This window comes from Neoarius graeffei, chromosome 1 (genome assembly GCF_027579695.1).
Source record: "Neoarius graeffei isolate fNeoGra1 chromosome 1, fNeoGra1.pri, whole genome shotgun sequence".
Taxonomy (NCBI): domain Eukaryota; kingdom Metazoa; phylum Chordata; class Actinopteri; order Siluriformes; family Ariidae; genus Neoarius; species Neoarius graeffei.
Window position 1 is genome coordinate 22,326,695 of NC_083569.1, and position 6,000 is coordinate 22,332,694.

Below are 6,000 nucleotides of genomic sequence, written 5' to 3' on the forward strand. Positions count from 1 at the left end.
TCAGGGACCAAAGTGCAACATGTGGAGAAAATGTAGCTGGCTCTGCATGTTGCTGTTATTTTCGCTCTGCTCGCACGGCTTTCCGACCACCAGGGAACGTGTTCTTGAACGGGTTTAGGTCAGGCTTCTGGGAACCTTGGCACGAGCAAGGGTCTCGATCAGGGGCGTCACTAGGAATTAAGCTTTACTGGGGCACTGCACCCCCCCTCCCCAACACACACACAAAATGCCCCCCCCCGCACAATGCACCTTAACGTTCCTGTCCCCAACCTATGCAAAGTGGATAATTCTCATGCTCTCGTGGATGAAGTTATGCGAGGAATAGGTCAACTCGACGGAAAACACATCCCAGTCCCCAAAAAAATTATTGTTGGCATTTGGGCTTTTAATGCATGCTGATGCTAAACGTGTCACCTCAACTCTTACGATTCACGAACTTAGCTGGTTAGTTATGACTGACTAGCCCCAGATAGCAGAGGGTCGTTGATTCGACGTGGAATCATCGGCATGTTCTTCGACCTATACGCCGTCGAATCACCGTCGATCACCGACGTTGATTCAACACCGCTTTGCTCATACGAGTTTCCGTTGAAACGACGTTGAAAAGTGGCTGGTGGTCGACAGAGAATAGACCCCCTTTCACCCTTTATTCAACTACGTATTTCGGTCGATTTATAGTTGAATTTTCGGCGATGATTCATCCAACTTTACTTCCTGTTTTATGTACAACAGGAAGGCTACAAATTAAGCAAAACAGGCTAAATTAAACTAGCTAACAATAAAGCATCGGGGCTCTTGCCTAGGATGAACACACACATGCATACTTCAACCATGAAAGTGAAACTTAATTTATATCAATGTGCGTAGGCTACGTCCTGTTTAATGTACAACAGGATATAAAAATGCATGCAACAATGCACCTCTCCTAATGTTTGTCGAGCTATCTAATGAGGCATAACTTTTAACATTTATAAGGAACAGAACACACTTGAACAAGTTCTTAGAAACATTTTATGATTTATTTATAATTGTGGCCTATTCCTCCTGCGGCGCAGACCTGTACATGGAAACAGAAAAACATAACCAAAATTAATTTGATGCAGCATTGATAAAGAAAGTCAGCAGTAGGCTATGGGTTTCTAAATGCCACCCTACCTCATTATTTGGACATGGGGAAAAACTATATTTAAAATCCAAAGAGGGATGGAGGGAGGAAAATTAAAACAAAAGAAAGAAATGAAATATAGAGTAGAGAATATTTGATAAAATTAAGGATGTTTTTATTCAGTAAACATTTAAAAAAATGTTCTACAACACTCTAGCCTAGTGACTTACCAGTAACAAAATAGACTTGAAGTATTCAGATCCGCTCTGCATAAAGCAGCTAAATCCTCTCTCTGTCTCCTGGCAGAAAGCTCCTTGGTTTGCTCCCCTTGTGTCTCAATCACAGCTGGTATTCTGTAGAAAGACTTCTTTTCACCTTTCCCATCAGCTTTGTTAGAACCCTAACACAGCACAAAAGTTTACCATTGTAGATTTTGATGAACCAAGTGCCTCGTGGGTTCACATACCGCGCGCTGCCTTTATTTCCCCCAAATCACGAGTTTGTTGGTCTTCCAATGTGGCGCAGGGTTTGTTTACTTCCGGTTTCGGGTGACGTCAGTGAAAGGGGTCTAATGGGGGCATTACCGCCACCCACTGGATTGGGGTGTAAAGCAGTCTGAACAAAACGTGTAAACATAAACATAGGAGAAATGAACCCGTTTTTCTAACTCGTCCTCACTTAGTCTGCTTTACTTTTTTGATTAGTCTGGATTTGATATTGTAAATTTAAATGTGAATCAATGTATATTCATCGGACATGAACAAATGAATAAATCTGGAGTAATCTTGAGGGGCGTGTGTGTCTGGGGCGCGGTGTCGCGGGGGGGGATCGAACGAACCCTCCGATCCCCCCTGGCTACGGGCCAGAATTAGTTGCTCATCCTACCAATGTTGAAAACTGGCCGGCAAAAGTGACGATGGTTCAACGTCGTATATTCAACCTTCTCTGACGGTCGACAGATCAACCTTTACCCACGTTGATTCAATGGTGATAAATTGACCCTCTCAGACGGCGGAGAAATCGACGTTTCACGGCGCCGTTTCAACGTTGATTTTCTGACGTACGACGGAAACCGTCCATTCTGACCAAAACTCTACGTCGTTTCAACGACCCTCTGCTATGGGGGAGCACATAGCCTACAACCTTAATCTTACCTCTCTCACCCTCCTCCTCATCTGTCACTGTTTCCCTGCCCCGTCTCTGCTTCGTGAGAAGAATTGTCTGATATCCATCTGGAAAAGTAATTTAATATCGTTTAATTCGATGTAGTTTAATGGGTTTGTTAGAATATGGTTTGCTTAGTTTTGTTGCAAAAACTTCGCGCTACCTTAACTCATCCAGAGCCCATTCTCTGACTCATCCAAAGAGTAGACTCATCTCTCCAGTAGGCTAAATGGACTCATGGCACGCCGCACGCACGCTATGTTTACAGTGAGAATCTCCCAGACCAATCAGAAAATTAGTTAGAAAGAAGAGGCGATAGAAGTTTGAAACACACTCTGTCCTACAACTTACAGTAGATAAATGATCCGCCAAAGAAACTAGTTTGTTACAAAAATCTTTCAACATTTTCTTACTGGGGCACGTCTCATCTCATCTCATCTCATTATCTCTAGCCGCTTTATCCCTCTACAGGGTCGCAGGCAAGCTGGAGCCTATCCCAGCTGACTATGGGCGATAGGCGGGGCACACCCTGGACAAGTCACCAGGTCATCACAGGGCTGACACATAGACACAGACAACCATTCACACCTACGGTCAATTTAGAGTCACCATTTAACCTAACCTGCATGTCTTTGGACTGTGGGGGAAACCGAAGCACCCCCACGCAGACACGGGGAGAACATGCAAACTCCGCACAGAAAGGCCCTCGCCGGCCCCGGGGCTCGAACCCAGGACCTTCTTGCTGTGAGGCGACAGCGCTAACCACTACACCACCGTGACTGGGGCACGTGCCCCAGTAAAAAAAAAAAAAAAAAAAAAAAAAAAAAAAAGGCCTAGTGACACCCCTGGTCTCCATGAGTTTTCAACAGAAATTTGTCATCAAGAATGCGTCATCGACAGAAGGCATTGCACAGTGCACAGCAGAAGTAAACAGTAGTCCGGAGATGGTGGATCGCATTGCTTGCCCGCAAGCTTTGTTCTGTTATTTCTTCCCTGGTGGTCAGAAAGCCGTGCGAGCAGAACGAAAACACCAGCAACATGCGGAGCCAGGTACATTTTCTCCACACGCTGCGCTTTGGTGCCTGAGCCTCCTTGTCTTCATAAGACTTGCAGACATAGCAGATATTTGCTTACTTCCAAAATACGAGCACAGACCAACTAGTAATCATAAGAAGATGTAGAAACTTATCCTAAACTAAAAACACGCCCTCTGATGTCGTCACGGTTCGCACCAGGAAAAAAACAAAAAACAAAACTTCTATCCAGAAGGGGACCGACTTTTCAGGTTCTGAACCCAGAGATTAAATTAGGCCGGAGCCCTCCGGAGCTCAGTTCCGCCTCCTCGCCTCGGCAGTACAGCCAGCAGGAGCTGAGCTCCCTCTGCTTCAGTGTTTATTATAATATAATACTTTTATTCATTTTCATCTATTCTAAAAACACCATCAATATGAGAGTTCATCAATAATGATTTAGACAACAAAAAATAAGCTAAAGTGAATTACACCCATCAATTAAAAAAAAAAACATTTTCATTGGAATTATCATTGAATGCGCATGCGCTGCGAGAATGCGTGACGTCACACAGCATCATCATACGTTTAATGTTAACGTTAATGGACTTCAGCTCGAGAAATTGGCGCCACTGTTTTCTATCAGTCCGTCATACTTTATATTTTATGAGGATTTGTGTCGTATGAAGTTGTAACTATGTGCTAAACACGATGCCTTAGCAAAGTAGACAGAGGTAAGTCGTGGTTCTTTTGTTTATTTTGTCTTTAGTTGAGAAACTTTCTCAGGCAAAATATACTAGTGCAGCAGATGACATAAGTAGCGTTAGCTAACACTGACAGACAGGATGCTAGTCGAAAAATTCATGCATCCATTTGCTGAAGTTCAGATCTTTTTGTCTGTAGTTCTGTCATATTGTATCTTCATTTACTAAGTTGTAGCTGTTTTCTGTGTTTTTAGCTTTTAGGTAAATATCAGAAAATTGAGTTAGCTAATTTAATGGATACCTTCAATGGTCGACCTGAACTGCTGGCGACATGGATTTCTCTTGGCTGCATCGTTCTGAAAGTGCTTGTTTCATGAAAGGTACATCAGAAAATACTGTACCTGGTTTTCTGTGTGTGATGTGCTCAATTACACTGTAAAGTTTGCGAATAAAGAAAAAATTGGTTCAAAAAATGCTTTTTTGCATCTGAATCCTGTTCCAAAAATCACTAAAAGCTTGCCCGCCATTATTAGATCGCAGCGATTTACAGCTTGGCGGCACTGCACGCTTGATGTTATTTGCACCAGTACCTTCTTTTGTTTCCACACGGACTCTATAATATTCTCCTCAGTGACATGAATTCTTGATACCGATTCTTTTGAAAAAGACACGAAAGCGCTTCAAATTCGTCCTCAATCTTTGTTTTTTTGTTTGAGGATGATTTGGAGACGATAGCCGAGCAAGCAGACTCAAAAGAGAACCCATCCTCATCAGGGTCACACCAGATAGTGAGATTATAAAGAAGTTCCCTTCTATAACTTTGTGCCACATTGTCAAAATTTGCAACAGACCCCTTGCACTGATCTCACACTTACATTAGCAACCGTTACTGCCATTATCCTGGGGGACAAGCGAACTTTGTTTACATACTGAAGGCAAGCAATATTGAAGATGTCAGATGTCTGCAGTTCGAAGAAAGCTACCGCTAGAAAAGCTTTACTACCAGATTGCTTGGATAATCTAAGTCAGAGAGAAGCAAAGGATAGATACAGACAGAAGTTAGCTTATTTATGATGTGTGCAAAATTGCTCGAAATGATTGGAGTGATGATGTCCATTTTTGGCCTAGGTTTACCTACATGGATATTGGAATGTACCTTCTCACTGAATTTTCTCTGTTTTAATAATTAAAAAAAAAAAACATTGTGGGGCGGCATGGTGGTGTAGTGGTTAGCGCTGTCGCCTCACAGCAAGAAGGTCCTGGGTTCGAGCCCCGGGGCCGGCGAGGGCCTTTCTGTGTGGAGTTTGCATGTTCTCCCCGTGTCCGCGTGGGTTTCCCCCACAGTCCAAAGACATGCAGGTTAGGTTAACTGGTGACTCTAAATTGACCATAGGTGTGAATGGTTGTCTGTGTCTATGTGTCAGCCCTGTGATGACCTGGCGACTTGTCCAGGGTGTACCCCGCCTTTCGCCTGTAGTCAGCTGGGATAGGCTCCAGCTTGCCTGTGACCCTGTAGAAGGATAAAGCGGCTAGAGATAATGAGATGAGAAAAAACATTGTTTACTGAAAGAGAAGGGCAGGGAGGATTGAGAATCCATTAGCTGTGGTTTGTTTACACCCGATACTAAAACTGGTAGCGTCCAGCAAAAGTAAGACTCAGAGACAGTTGCACTAACTCTTTATAGGCTCCAGTGAGAATTGAACTCATGACCCCTGGTTTACTAAACCAGTGCTCTCACCACTGAGCTATGGAGCCTTAACTCTTTCACAGTTGCTGAAGATTGGAGCAACAGCAGAACCTTGAAGACCCTGTGCTGATCCCCAAAACAGCCCCCAGAAACTGCTGTAAAGTCACTCACAGCTTTAGTTCCTAGCTGCAGTTAGCTTCTGTTTACTATTTGCCTCGCAAAAAATGGACACTCATTTTAAATAATGCAGTGCGTCAGTCGTAGAGTGGGCTGTGGGCTGTGCATTCTGGCTACTTTCTCATCTGAGTTAACAAAAACACTGGACAGGC

The 6,000-nt window shown here is 43.6% G+C and overlaps 1 non-coding gene across 1 annotated transcript; it reads right to left on the reverse strand.

Annotated features, from left to right (window-relative positions):
* Positions 1-5,666: 5,666 nt before the first annotated feature.
* On the reverse strand, positions 5,667-5,739 carry trnat-agu (transfer RNA threonine (anticodon AGU)). The gene has a single exon. It is a non-coding gene; the product is annotated as a tRNA-Thr (tRNA).
* Between the last annotated feature and the right edge of the window lie 261 nt (positions 5,740-6,000).